This window comes from Staurois parvus, unplaced genomic scaffold (genome assembly GCF_062004578.1).
Source record: "Staurois parvus isolate SC_StPar_1 unplaced genomic scaffold, SC_StPar_1.0 ptg000153l, whole genome shotgun sequence".
In the NCBI taxonomy this organism is placed as follows: Eukaryota; Metazoa; Chordata; class Amphibia; order Anura; family Ranidae; genus Staurois; species Staurois parvus.
In genome coordinates this window covers 21,891,095-21,907,343 of record NW_028317949.1, presented here as the reverse complement: position 1 = coordinate 21,907,343, position 16,249 = coordinate 21,891,095, and positions in this window count along the sequence as shown.

Genomic DNA, 16,249 nt, shown 5'->3' with positions numbered 1-16,249 from the left:
TTTGCATTTGTAGTCTACCCCAAAATATTATATACTATTTATTTTAGGACAGAAAGGTATTTATTTTGGTAGCAAATTTAGATACATATAATTTTATTTCCTTTGTTTTAATTGGGAATACATAGTAAAAAAAATTAGAAAATAAAAGCATTTTCCTGTAGTTTTCCCCAGTGCAGCATTTGCATATTTTGTGCACTCCCATATACAGTATTTATCACAAAATATAACAAACAAAGTCTGCTGAATAAAATGGTATTGCATTAGTACAACTTTTATGTAACATAGCCAGGGGTGGACTGACCATTTGGAAACTTGAGCACTGCCCGAGGGCCTGGGGTCAGTAGGGGGCCCCATGAGATGCCCCTGGTACCTTTTTCATAGGCTTTTTTGAGTTTGGGCAAGGACACAGGGGCCCAATGATCCCCTATTGCCCGGGGGCCCCATGAGTTGTCAGTCCGCCCCTGAACATAGCAAATGGTAAAGCTCAAAGTGAATATATGCTCCTCACTTTAGGAGAGTTTGAAAATACAATACGAAGCTGCAGCAAAAAATGGTTCATGTAAGTTGTAAGCAACATTTTTACAGGTTTTTGACTAAACTAAAAATTTGAATGACATATCATTCATTTGTGAGGGTTTAATGCAAATGTTTTCCAGATTATCTCCCACTATTGTCGGGGAAAAAAGGCTTAACATATGGGGCAGTGAATATGGGGAAGGATATTTTTTAAATTTGCATAAATCTATTCTTAGCCTATATTATTAATTGCACTGTGCAAAAGTTTTAGGCATGTGTGAAGAAATGCCATACAATAAGAATGCTTTTAAAAATATATATTTTGTTTATTGTTATCAATTTACAAAATGCAAAGTGAGCAAGCAGAAGAAAAATCTAAATCAGATCAACCAGCATCCGTTCTTACATTTGCATACTTTGTACACATGCACAAAGTCTGGAATTTTGTAGGATTAGAGTCAGGGGTATGATTAATCAATTATACCAAGCATGTGCAAATGATCATCAATTTCATATGTAGGTTGAAACACAGTCACTAACTGAAACAGAAACAGCTGTGTAAGGTGAGGTTTTGGAAGACCATTTCATATCAAGTCATACACCATGACAAGACTGAGCATGGCTACAAGGCACAAGGTAGGTATCCTGCATCAGCAATGTCTCTACCAGGCAAGGATTTTAAAGCAGACTGAGTTTTCAAGATGTGTTGTTCAAGCTCTTTTGACAAAGCACAAAGAAATGAGCAATGTTAAGGACCGCATACACAGTGGTCAGACAAGGAAACTTAATACAGCAGATGAAAGACACATCATGCCTACTTACCTTCAACATTAGAAGATGTTCAGCAGTGCCATCAGCACAGAACTGGTGGAAACCAAAGAGACCCAGGCACACCCATCTACTCTCCAGAGAAGTCTTTTCAAAAGTGGTCTTTATGGAAGAATTGCAGCCAAGAAGCCATACGTCTGATGTAGAAGTGATGCAACTGTGCATGTAAACGTAGCAACTGGCCTGCAGAAAAATGGCAGAAGATGCTCTGGACGGATGAATCAAAAGGTGAAACATTTGGCTGTAGCAGTAGGAAGTTTGTTTGCTGAAGGGTTGGAGAGCAGAACAATAATGATTGTCTGCAGGCAACAGTGAAGCATGCTGGAGGTTCATTGCAAGTTTGGGCTGCATTTATGTTGGAGTTGGAGATATACTTATCCATCATGCCCTACCATCAGGGAGGTCTGTGATTGCCCCAAATTTATTCTGCAGCAGGACAATGACCCCAAACATGCAGCCAATGTTATTAAGAACTATCTTCAGTGTAAAGAAGAACAAAGATTCCTGGAAGTGATGGGTTGACCTCCACAGAGTCCTGATCTCAACAAACATTAAGAGATAGAAGGATTTGAGGCAGCCTACATACATAGAATATCTGTGGTTAGTTCTCCAAGATGTTTGGAACAACCTACCTGCTGAGTTCCTGTGCAAGTGTACCTAGAAGAATTGATGCTGTTTTGAAGGCAAAGTGTGGTCACACCAAATATTGATTTGATTTGGATTTCTCTTCTGTTCATTTACTTTCTATGTTGTTAATTGATAAAAAATAATTTATTAACACTTCTATTTCTGAAAGCATTCTTAATTTACAGCATTTTTTCACACCTGCCTGAACCTTTTGCACAATAGTGTATATACAAAGGTTGGACAAACAAAAAGGAAACACTACATGATTTGCATTGAAAGCGGAAGTGATGTAACATTCTTTTGCTTCTGCTGTGTGATGAGACACCTAGCTAACAGGGGGGAAGCCTTACTTTTGTCATCCACTGCATCTGCTGCTAGTAATCCGGAGTTATGTCAGAACTTACTGAGCTGCAAAGAGGGAAAATTGTTGGTGCCTGCTTAACTGGTGCTCCTGTGACTGAAGTTGGCAGTTTATAAATCATGTCGCGAGCTACAGTATCAAAGGTTATGATGGCATATACAGTTTTCCAGGAAAACGTCATCTAATAAGCATACGTGTGGTTGTCATGGTCACCTGACCAAAAGAGACAAAAGGACATTCCAGAGGATTGTGACTCAGAATAAAAAAACAACTGCTGCAAAAGTGACTGCACAGCGCAATCTTAGTCTTCATGGGACTGAAGATTTGTCTGATATCCAAAGCTCTTGAAAATCATTGGTCAGAATTTCTGTTGGCAGATTCTGCAGGAGAGTCCAGAATGATCCATAAAGAGTGGTATCATACGTAGCTTTGTGATTGATTAATCTACCAAAGGGGGTGGGAGGCAATCCCAAAGTAGCAGTTATTCCTCCCTGAAAAACATAGGTACTGTGTAAACAGACTTAGATGAGAAGCACAGTCACTTAGTACAAGAGAACTGTCATTCCTGTCTGTGATGCATACAGAAGAAGACTTTGCCCTCCAAAACTGCCCCAATGGGCCACCTGCAAAATCATAAAGTGGACAAAAGAAGCAACTGTCCCTGGCAAGTAACTTAAGCTATTTCAAATGGTGCTGAAATGAAGAGAACTATACTTAAAGGGCAACTCCACTTTTGTGGGGAAAAAAATAGCAAATAAAAAAATAATATAGCATATACAGTTATGACAAAAGTCATATTGTATTTGAATGTTATTAATAATTACCTTTCCTTTTCAATCTACAGCACTGTCATTTTCTGTAACCAGAGGTGTTTTGTACACAGGAAACATCATTTCCCAGACGTCTACACTAAGATTCAAGTCTGATTTTTAGTGAGATACTCCCAATAAGGAATCACGTCTAAAGGGATGCAGACCCTGAAATGTTCCTCATTAGAGCCCTGCAAGTGCAGAAACTGTTGAGAATTATGAAACCACTCCCATTCTCCTTCACTTTGCACATGGACTCTGACAAACAAATAGCTGTATCTTCAGAAAAACAAAAGAATATGCAACAAAGTTTGTTAAACTTCTTGCAATGTACATAGATCACCCAGAGGGGAAGGGTTTTTTTTCTCAATAAAAGCAGAGTGGCTCTTGGTGGTACCAAAAACTAAACTTACCTTAATGCATTCGCTAACTACCCTCCCCAGGCTTCAAACACTGGTCCGCTGTCCATTTTACCATTGACTGTTCTAGGATGCTCCATGCTTTTCTCCAGTCCGCCTGTCAACTAGCTGGGAGAAGTGAGCAGGGGCATGTTTTGCCTGTTTCTATGTGCTTGAATAGACTAGTTAAAGGATAAATACACAGACCAGGGAGGCAGGTGCACCTGTGGGTGAAAGCAGAAGCACTTTCGAGGAACAATATTATAAATTATATGTAAGTCTTAACATCTTTATTAAAATTTTAAAAACTTCTTCTTTGAGGAATACATACATTGAAATTGCTTTACTAAAAATGTTAAAATTGCTAAAAATGCTAATTGTTATGATGTTGCTATGATGATCCCTCTAAAAGATTTTAAATGAACTGTAATTCATATAAAGATTAGGAAGACTGACCTCTTCCTAATTTTCTGCTTGCTTAAAGCTGAACTCCAGGAAAAAAAATAATAAGGTATCTATTATAAGTGTTGTCCAATATCTGGCTACTGCTACTATCATGAATTCTGTACACCTCTGTAAGGCTTCATGTACACGAGCCTACCCTGACCTCCGGCCGTGGGAAAACACAAATCGCAGCAAAAACGCGGTGCCACGGTTGCCGCACTTTGCGTTTTCCTGCAGTTGCCGGACAAAATGTTCCTATACTGAACGTGATTCTTTGGCATTCAGGAGAGGGAGGTTTGACCTCACCTAAACACGGCAGCTCCTAAACTCTGCTAAAAGCCTACGTGTACATAGACAAACAGGCTTTTATGGAGTTGAGTTTAAGAGCTTTGGCAAGAAAATGCCAAAAGCTCCTAAACTCGAGTTTAGCAGCTGCTAGTGTACATGAAGCCCAAGGCAGTGCCACGTTTTTAGCACATTTTATGTTTCCCAGTGGTCGGCGGTCATAGTAGGCTCGTGTACATGAAGTCCAAGTGACAAACTTCTGGTGCTGAAACTTACAGTTGCTGCTCTAGTAAAGTTCTCAGTGGGGGTATCTCACTGCCAACCTCTGCAGCAGCAGCAAGATGTGGGACATTAGATGTATACTTTTTTTTACAAATCTAGAGTGAAAATACATTTTTTTCCCTGGAGTTAGTTTTGAAAATGTATCTAAAGCACAAACATTTTTGAGCTTTGGCCAGAGAAAGAAATAGTTATGATACCTCTCAGTTTTTTCTATTTATTTATTTATTTTTTGTACTGCCTGTGTTTAACCACATGCCACCCAGCCACTGTATAAATACGGCGGCAGGGCGGCATGGCTGGGCAAAACCACGTTTTAAAACGTGTGTTTTGTAAACAGGTAGGGGGCGCGCGCGAGGTGCGCCACCGCCCTACCTGTCCCGCCGATCACAGCCGCGGATGTCAGTCGCCGGGTCACAGCCGGTCGTTACCGGCTACATCCCGGCGATCGGCGGCAATCGCTGACAGAGAGCAGGGCTGCAGTAGCTGTGCATTCTGTCAGTTCCCTGACAGCTCCAGGACAAGCTGATCGGGACAGAAGAGTTTCTCTCTCCCGATCAGCGGTGTTCCGTGCAGTACACCCCCCCACCCCCTAGTAAAACACTCCCCTCACACAGTTAACCCTTTCCCTGAAAAAATAAACTTAACCCCTTCCTCCCCAGTGCCATTAGTACAGTGTCAGTGTTTTTTTTTTTGCACTGATCACTCTATTGGTGTCACTGGGGATGTCAGTAACCCCAAGTCAGTACCCCCCAATGTCAGAATGTCCGCCGCAGTCCCGCCATAAGTCGCTGATCGCCGCCATAAGTCACTGATCACCGCCATAAGTTGCTGATCGCCGCCATTATTAGTATAAAAAAAACCTAAAAATCCCAGCATCTTTCCCGCCATTTGTAAACGCTATAACTTTCACATAAACCAAATAATTTACACGTATTGGGTTTTTTTTCAGCAAAGACATGTCGCAGAATGCATTTTGGCAGACATTTATGACTAAATTTGATTTTTACATTTTTTTTTACTGGACATGTTTTATAGCAAAAAGTCCAAAATATTGTTTTTTTTCCTCAAAATTGTCAGCCTTTTTTTTTTATAGCACAAAAAATAAAAACCGCACAGGCGATCAAATACCACCAAAAGAAAGCTCAATTTGTGGGGAAAAAAAGGATGTAAATTTCATTTCTGTACCGTATTGCATGACCGCGCAATTGTCCGATAAACTAGCGCAGCGCTGTATAGCAAAAAAATGGCGTAAATTGCAGTATCTATACCATAGTTTGTAGATGCTATAACTTTCACACAAAGCAAGCAATATACACTTATTGGGATTTTTTTTACCAAAAACATGTAGCAGAATACATTTTGGCCTAAATTTATAACTAACTTTGAGTTTACTATTTATTTTTATAGCTGAAAGTAAAAAATATTGTTTTTCTTCAAAATTTTTGGCCTTTTTTTGTTTATAGCGTGAAAAATAAAAAGCGCACAGGTGATCAAATACCACCAAAAGAAAGCTCTATTTGTGTGAAAAAAAGGACGTAAATTTCGTTTGGGTGCAGCATTGCATGACCGCGCAATTATCAGTTGAATTAGTGCAACGCCGAGTAGCAAAAAGATGTCTGGTCATTAAGGGGGGTAAATCCTTTGGAGGTAAAGTGGTTAAAGGATAAATTCACCTTTTGAACATGTTATATGTCACACCTGTATTTAGGGTGTAACATTTAACATGTTTAGCCTGCTCCACTCCTCATATCCTCCCTTCCACTATGACAGCAGGCAGGGGATCCTCTTTCTGCACCCACTCTCACATTTTAAAAATGACGTAGCTGTGCAGAGCTCCACCTACACAGCTGCATCATTCATTCACAGGGACCTGTCAGCAGACCGCAGCAACTGGACTTGAAGTTTCTATGAACTGCAAGCTCACTGATCAGCACACTTGTAGTTCATTCATTCTTCCTCCGGTTTGTAACAGAAAGCCATACAGTGCTATGGGCAAAAAGCTAGAGTGAGCAGGAGCCTAACATTGCACACATGATCTGCTGCTCATGCTTCTGTAAAAAAAATAATAAATGTAGATTTTTTTACCTGCAAAATTATGTGCATGTGTTATTTTCTTAAACGTAGCCTTTAAAGCCATAGTAAACCCCAAAAAAGAGAACCTCCCTCCATGGGATACTTTCATAACATGTGAGTATGCATTGCACACTAGCACATTATGATAGACTTACCTTAAAACTAAGCTCTCCAGTGGCACGCTGTCACTTCTGCTAGGGCGTCCATCTTCGCCCAGTCTTCCTTCCAGGTACTCAGGCTTTGGCCAAGCCATGATGATGTCACTCCCATGCATGCACACTCCCATGCATGCTGTGCAGTGTGCATGTGCCGGTGACATCCCCGGCTGCTACTAAAGTAGATATCTCCTGAACAGTGCACATTTAGAGATATTTACTGTACCTACAAGTAAGCCTTATTATAGGCCTACCTTTAGCTATATATCAAACAGGTGACTTTACTAGCACTTTAAGGTGATTATGGCCATATTGGTGCACTTGCAACAAAACAGAGTACTGCTTGAGATACTTTTTTGATTTGCACTAACAGTTCAATTTTTAGGTTAAGCTTTTGGTGGTGTCAACCCTTTCTTCTTTGTCCAAGCAGTACTGATACATAGTAGCTTAGCAAAATGCTTGCTTAACCTTTGTGTATTGGTAGTGCTTGGACCAAGGTGAAAAGGGTAGACACCCTGAAAGACTGCGCAAATAAAGAAAGTATCAGAGCGAGTACTCAACTATAAAGAAAGCAAAACATCTATTAATCAGCTGTCACTGGAACGCATGTCCTTTTTGAAATATTCCCCTCTATTCCTCTATGTTTTGAATTTTCTCTCACTTTCATTCCCAGTGACAATGGTGACCAGGACAAATAGAGAGGTTGAATCTCCCCAGCAAAGACACAGTCAGCAATAAAACTCTGTTGGTGTTCTAACGCTTTACAACTCTAAGAAAAAAAAAAATTATCTTCAGATGCACTGTAATAAAATCAGTGATTTAGAAACTATTGAAGTTCAAGGTTAAGCATAGCAACCTATTATTTCCAGAAGAAGGTAAGCAGTGGCAGGCTTTTAATTTATTGTATTTTTTGCCTTTTATGTCACATCACATGTACTGCAGTACTTTTAACTCCTCCAGAGGATTTATCCCCCTTCTAGACCAGGCCATTTTTTGGCACTGCATTACTTTAACTGACAATTGCATGATCATGCAACACTGTACCCAAATTAAATGTATGTCCTTTTTTACCATATAGAGAGCTTTCTTTTGGTGGTATTTAATCGCCTCTGTGATTATTGACACAATTTTGAGAAAAAAAACAATATTTTCGACTTTTTGCTATTAAACATGTCCAGTAAAAAAATTTTAAAAATCTAATTTTGTTATAAATTTAAGCTGAAATGTATTCTGCTACATGTTATTGCTAAAAAAAATCCCAATTCATGTAAATTAATTGGTCTACATGAACGTTATAGCGTCTACTAATGATGGCATATATACTTTAATTTTATTTATGTATTTGTTCTTATACTAGTAATGGTGGCAATCAGCAACTTATAGGAGGACTGCGGGACTGTGGGACTGCAGAGGGCATTCTGACACTGGAGAGAACTGACTGTAACTGACATCCCCAGTGACACTTATACAGTGATCAGTGCTAATAAAAAGCACTGACACTGTACTAATGACACTAGGTAGGAAGGGGTTAACATCTGGGGCGATCAAAGGGTTAACTGTGTACTGTGTGCTGTTTCACTGTGTCCTGGGTGTGTTTTACAATGTAAGCACATTGCTTTGTATTGCTCTTCTATGCACAGCAATACAAAGCAGTGTGCTAGAGCTGACGGGAGAGATCTGTATTGTTTACAAACTGACCTCTCCCCCATCAGTGTTACTTGGCGATCGCTGAGTGACAGCGAGGAATCACTGGCCAGGATCCAGTGATTGACAGATGAAGCTGCCAATGGCACCGCACGTGCACCCCCTACCCGGATATTCAAAATAACATCTATATACATGATTTTGCACAGCCCTGCCACCCTGTAGCAGTATTCCTGCTATAGGGCGGTGGGTAAGCGCTAAAATACACATCATATGAAACTCAGTGAGAACAAAGAACCTATTTTCCCTTTCTAGCACATATCCCTCTCCTTCTCTTTAGTGATGTTACAATATAATACAATGCTACAATAATTTAAAACATAGATTTTATGGGGTTTATTTACTAAAGCTGGAGAGTCCAAAATCAGACTCACTTCTGCATAGAAACCAATCAGCTTCCAGGTTTCATTGCCAAAGCTTCATTGAACAAGCTGAGGTTAGAAGCTGATTGGTTTCTATGCAGAAGGGAGTCTGATTTTGGACTCTCCAGCTTTAGTAAATAAACCCCTAAGTGTCTGGTAGTACACACATTATGATGTTTGATGAACGTTTAATGACAAATGCTCTAATTATTTGAACATATGCATACAGTATATTGTAGGTAATTCATAAGAAAGCTAGTTACTTGTATTCAGCTTTAGAAATGAACAGTAAAGTTGGCAAAGTAAGTTGTTTTGCATTTTATAATCACTATAATTTATCTTGAAAGTAAAGACATGTATCTGCTTCTTTCTGCCATCACATGCATGCTGTGATGATGCAATGTTTTCAATCAGCCATACTGAATAAAAAAAGCAGAGCTTAACGAAACCATACCTTGGTCTAACTGGCATTACAACACTTCTGTTCCCTTCCTTTACATTTTTCAACTTTTGGCTTCTTTAAAACAACTAGAAGTTCAACTTCAGTACACTCCAGTGATTGCTCAGATTACATGGTTGTCCCTAATTTACCCTATGCTTCAAAATATTTGCAAATGTGTTCACGCCAGGGACTTCTTTCAGCTTGAGTGTTGTGTTATACATCATATAGATTCATATTTGCAACCTTACCTCTCACTAACCTACATTAGTGGGTAGATGGACATAACTTACAGGGGTCGAACAAAAAAAATTGAAACACTACACAATTTGCAGAAAAGTTTACAGAAAAAGGAACAAATGCCAAACTCATTTTGATAATACTTTTTGCGTTAGGTCTCTGTAATTTTTGCTTTACTGATTCGGGGGAAATATTACCTCTAATGAAGAGTGTCCTACATCCTGTTAGCTGAAGAAATACTGTAATTGTTTGATTACACAAGTACACATTGAATCTGAATGGGTTTCAGTGGCGTCCCTAGGGGGGCGAGGGGGGTGTGGGCCACACCGGGTGACACCATCACAGGAGATGCAGGAGCATGTTTTTTTCCCGCTAGAGGATGTACGAATGTAAAAAGCCCCTTTGCCTAATGTGCAAACATGTCACACACGGCCAAAAACTATTTCACATCAAAGGGAGGACATATGAAATTAAAGCATTCTATAATTGTTCTTCCAAATGTGTCATTTATTGCCTCACGTGTCCTTGTGGGCTGTTCTACGTCAGTAGAACCATACGGACACTGAGGAAACATTTTGGTGAACATCGCCGATTCATGGAAGAAGGAGCTGACCAGCATAGCATACATAGGTACTTTAAAGAACACCACGAGAAGTATTCTGATGGCCTCAAAGTTTGGGTATTGAGGGGATTCAAAACACATACAGTACTCCCTGGCTGAACGTTTCAAAAAACTATGTGAACAAGAGACCTATTGGATTTATATGTTAGACACGTTGGCACCAATGGGTCTCAACAAGGAGAATTAAATTGGCACCATCATATGAAGGTCCCCCTTAATAGAATAGATCACTCTTCAGCCCTCAAGTCCACTTAAAATAAATAGTTTCACTCTATCAGAAGGATCATCATAATACACCTTTTTTAATAATATCTGTTAAGTTAATTCTTGATATGGTCGTAAGGTTTCCCTGGTCTTAATGTGCAAACAACTGTCTCCCTTTTCAAAAACGAATATTATGAATAAACCACCAATTTGTGACCAAAGTTATACTAATTATAATAATAATTGTTCATGATCACCTTAATAAAATGTGTTTATTAATCATCCTGTCTGATCTTTTTTTTGTCCTTTGTGAATACTTTTTAAAAAAAAAGTATATCCTTTTAAAAGTATAAATCCTTGCTTTATAGGTATACATATGTCCCATTGTAAAAATTTGTAGTGCTTCAATTGCCTTTATTGTATGTGCATGGGCTCTGTTTAGTCTCCAGCAATCCCCTTGACATTTTTGTCCCTCCGAGACTGCCCCTACCCCCCTACCTATTCATTAGCACAAATTTAAAAGATGTTTGCCGCCTTAGCCTATCAGGTTTAATAAAGCAGCTGATTGGCACTCTGAAACACATTACCCAGGTGATAAAGGCTGCAGATCAACCTCCTTTGATGCAACTTCCAGTTGTGTGGTCCACAGTGGTTTGTGACGTCACTTCCGGTTCTGCGTCCCGTGATGATCCTAAAAGTTGGTGACTCCTTTGAAGCACGGAAGCCCGGCTTGTTCCTTGGTTGGTCAGACCCCATCTATCACTGCTGGTACAATCTTAATGCTGGAGTCCACACCACTGCTGATGTTCCATCATAGGAGTGATGGTGATCCCTCATGCTGGAGTCATTTAGTTTACAATGCCTGTCACCCCTTCTAATAAGTGAGTTCAATACCTTTGGTTTATTAACATTATTTTTAATACTGCATTTATTGGTGCTCCCTTGTGGTCTTCTTCATTTTAACAAAGATTAATTCCAGTCTCGTGATGGAGCTGCCTACTGGGTGCTTTTTATGGACTTTTATAAAGATATGGACATTTTGGACTTTTAAATTGTTTTTATTTGGTATATTTACCATAATTTTATATCTATTATTTTTCCCTACATTGAAGGTTTGTGCCATATATCTTGTGTATCAATTAGTAGCAACCAACATGGGTTTATAAAGAACTGTTCTTGCCAGACCAACCTTTTAACATTCTATGAGGAGGTAAACTGTAATCTGGATAGAGGACAGTCTGTGGATGTGGTGCATCTAGATTTCGCTAAGGCATTTTATACAGTACCCCACGATGACATGGTATCTACTGGATAGGTACATAAGTAGGAAAAATTGCAGGAGAGTGTTGACAGGGTGGATATTAATGGAATTATTTCTGAATGGTTGTTAGTTGTAAGTGGGATGCCCCAAGGCTCTGTCTTGCTGATCAACAATTTAGATAAACAACTTGCTGATAAACAATTTAGAGGGTGGCATTAATAGTTCAATTTCAGTGTTTGCTGATGATACTAAGCTAATCAGGGCAATACCTTCATAACAAGAAGTCCTAGATAAAAGAGAGGGTGTGCAGCTATATGGCAGATGAGGTTCAATGCAGGCAATTGTAAAGTAATGCACTTGGGAAGTAAAAATATGCATGCAAGTTTCATGCTAGTGGGAGAACCTCTGTGTAAGGGAATTCCCGTGAGACAGCTGGTGAATAGACGTGCGCATGCACACAGAAGTGCGCGATCATGCACACGCACACACACAGCGAAGATTGGCGCCAGACGGACTATTTAAAAGTTGCCTCTGCCTGTGCTGAGTGCTGCCTGGTCTTCAGCTGTTCCCCGTTTCCTGCTCGTTCCTGTGTGATTTCCTTGTTGCTGACCCGGCTTGTTCCTGACCTCACTTTGATTACTCTCCTGCTTGATACTTGTTCCTGACTTCAATATCTGCTCCTGACTTTGGCTTGCTTATGTTTTGGTACCTTGCTGTCCACCCATTGATGAACCCGGCTATTCCTATGACATTACTCCTGTCTCCTATCCCAGCATCCTGCCTTGCTCTGGTGTACACCTGGCGATCTACCATACCAGCTCTGCATATCACTACTGATCCTAAATTGGAGGTTCACTAGTCTTCTAAAGTCTCCAACTGCAAGAGCTGCAAACAACATCTGCTGGCGCTTTTGTTCCCCTGGTTCCTAGAAACCCTGTGTTCCACTTCCAGTGGGGTCAGGGCCAGTGACACAAGTGAGGCTGACCTTGTCATTTGAGTCTCCAATCAGGTACGTGACAGTACCAGTCAGCCAAGAGTCTGAAAGGGAGGCCTCTGCAATGGGGGACATCTGTCAATCAATCTCTGCCTTGTCTTGCATGGTGCAGAGTTTGCAAAGAAACCTTGAGCATATGGAAAACCAGCTACCAACCAAGTCAGATGTCTCAACAGCCATGGATCCCTCTGCAGTCTCAGACATAACTACCCAGACAGAGCTCAGCATGATTCATGAAACTGAGAACCGTTATCCTCTTCCTCTGACTCCTGAATTGCTTCAAAGGCTATGAGGGGCATGTGTCTTTTCAAAACTAGATCTGAGAGGTGCATACAATTTAGTCAGAATTCGTGAAGGGGGTGAATGGAAGACGGCCTTTCAAACACGCTTTGGGCACTTCGAATACCTGGTTATGCCATTTGGCCTTTGTAATGCCCCAGCAACATTCCAACACTTTGTTAATGATATATTCCGGGACTATCTTGATTTATTTATCATTAGATGACATCCTAGTCTTCTCAAGCTCAGTAGAACAACACAGGGACCATGTGTAGAAGATACTGGGTAGGTTACGCCAACATCACCTCTATGCCAAAGCTAAAAAGTGCAAATTTGAGAAACAGACCATTCAGTTTCTCGGGCTTGTTATTACTCCCGATGGTATTGCTATGGATCCTCAAAAAGTGACCTCTGTATTAGAGTGGCCCGTCCCAGGAGACAGGAAAGCAGTACAGCGCTTTGTGGGATTTCATTAAGAACTTTTCCAGTATCATTGCACCAGTGACACAGTTAACCAGGCAACATATTGCTTTCAAATGGACTCCCGAGGCTCAAGCAGCTTTTGAACAACTAAAGATCTTATTCACCTCTGCTCCTATCCTGAATTACCCAGATCTTGCTTTAGCTTATGTTCTTGAAGTAGACGCTTCTGAAAATGCCGTTGGAGCTATATTGTCTCAACGACAGGGACTCAAATCCCTCCTTCACCCTGTTGCCTTCTTTTCTAGAAAGTTAAGCTCCCCTGAAAGGAACTATGACGTGGGAGACAGAGAGCTGTTAGCCATCAAGGCGGCCCTCAAGGAATGGAGATACTTGCTGGAGGGAGCTTCACACCCTATCCTCATGTTTATGGATCACAAAAATCTGGAATACGTAAGAACTGCAAAATGCCTAAGGCCACGGCAGGCAAGATGGGCACTTTTCTTCCCCCACTTTGTGTTTCACTTGACATACCATCCAGGATCAAAGAATGGCAAACCCGATGCGCTCTGACGCATGTATCGTGACCCAATAGTACCATCTGAGCCTGACACGATCCTGCCAGCTAAAAACTTTTTACTCCTGCAAGCACACCTTGTATCACAAATAAAGGAAGTGGTTGATGATAATCCACCCCCCTTGGAAATGCATCTTCAGATAAGGGACGGCCTGTATCTGCATAAAGAACAGATTTATATACCGGAACAACTCAGGACGCTCATTCTTAAAAGATGCCATGACCATCCTTTAGCGGGTTCCACAAGACCTCAAATTTGGTCTCCCATTCCTTCTGGTGGCCAAACGTAATGAAAGATTGTAAAAATTACGTTAGATCTTGCTCGGTATGCCTCCGAAACAAGTCTGAAAGAGCCAGAACCTGGGGCCTATTGGAATCCCTTCCAGTACTTGAAAAACCATGGAGTATGATTTCTCTGGACTTTATTGTAGAGCTTCCCCCATCTGAAGGGTTCACCATCTTTGTCGTGGTTGATTGTCTGTCAATAATGGCCCATTTCATACCCCTGAGAGGGACTTCTTCTGCTGCTGAGACTGCTTCTGCTTTCATTAAAGAGATTGTGAGGTTACATGGTATTCCCAGCAATATTGTATCCGATTGTGGGAGTGCAGTTCACCTCTAAGTTCTGGAAAGCCCTGTGTGAGGCACTAGAAATCGAACTTCATTTTTCTTCTGCGTATCATCCACAAACGAATGGGCAAAATGAGAGGACAAACCAGACCCTTGAACAGTATTTACAATGTTTCTCTTCTTACTCACAGGATGACTGGGTGTCTCTTCTTCCATTGTCAGAATTTGCATATAACAACTCCATCCACTCTGCTACCAAAAAGTCCCCTTTTTATGCCAACTATGGATACCATCCTTCCTTCCTCCCTGAAATGCCAGGGAAACCCACTGTTCCAGCGGTACCAGAAAGGCTGGATTTCCTCAATAGGAATGGTCAAATGTTACAAGAAACTATTTTGGAGGCTCAGGCAAATAACAAGAGGTTTTTTGACAGAAAAAGAAGAGGGAACCTGAATATGAAACCAGGAGATAAGGTTTGGCTATCCACAACAAACTTGAAATTGAGCTGGCCTTCAAAGAAGCTTGGTCCAAGGTACCTGGGACCATTTACAATCAAAAGAAAGAGATTAATCCTGTATATTTTGAATTAATGTTACCAAAGAATATCCATGTCTCTTTATTAAAACCAACAGTTCCAAGTCTATTTCCGGATCTAGGTCCAGAATCTCCTGCTCCACTGCTTGTCAAAGGTAATGAGAAATATAAAGTAGAAGCCATCCTGGACTGTAGAAATAGGGATGGTCAGACCCCGTTACTCATCAGATGGAAAGGCTACGGTCCAGAGGATAATTCCTGGGAACCATCCGCTAATGTCCATGCTCCACGGTTAGTGCAGGCTTACCTTCATCTTCATCCTGAAAAACAAGCTTTAGTAGGCATCCGGTGGCTGCCCCTAAGGGGGGGGGGCAATGTAAGGGAATTCCCATGGTGAATAGACGTGCACATGCGCACAGAAATGCTCGATCGTGCACACGCACGGTGAAGATTGGCGCCAGATGGACTATTTAAAAGGTGCCTCTGTCTGTGCTGAGTGCTTACTGGTCTTCAGCTGTTCCCCGTTTCCTGCTTGTTTCTGTGTGATTTCCTTGTTGCTGACCCGGCTTGTTCCTGACCTGACTCTGATTACTCTCCTGTTTGATACTTATTCCTGACTTTGGCTGTGTTCCTGACTTTGGTTTGCTTATGATTTGGTACCTCGCTGTCAGCCCATTTATGAACCCGGCTAATCCTATGACATTGCTCCTGTCTCCCATCCCAGCTTCCTGCTGCCTTGCATTTCAGTCTCCAATCAGGTACATGACACCCTGGTGGAATCAGGGATGAAAAAGGATCTGGAGGTCCTGACAGGCTTAGCCATGGCATGTAATGCTAAGCTGCAGCAAGCAAGGCCAACAGACTATTAGCATGAATTAAAAACGGTATTTACTCAAGCAAAAACACTATAATTTTAGCACTGTACAAAACTCTGGTTTGACCGCATCTTGAGTATGTAATTCAGTTCTGTCACCAGTCCTCAGGAAGGATGTGCTGGAACTGGAGAGTCCAGAGAAAGGCAACAAAGCAAAAGAGGGGTGGGAGGATCTCAGTTATGAAGAATGACCACAAACACTAAACCTATTTTCCCTGGTGAAGAGTCACTTGAAAGGGGATATTATACCAATATACAAATCCTTCAATGGTGACATTGGCAGGAAACTGATTAATCCTAGGTCTCTAAATAATAACACATGGTTACACAATGAAGTTGGTTGAGAAATGGTTCAATCTCAAACTGAGTAAGGGGTTCCTTACTGTTAGTT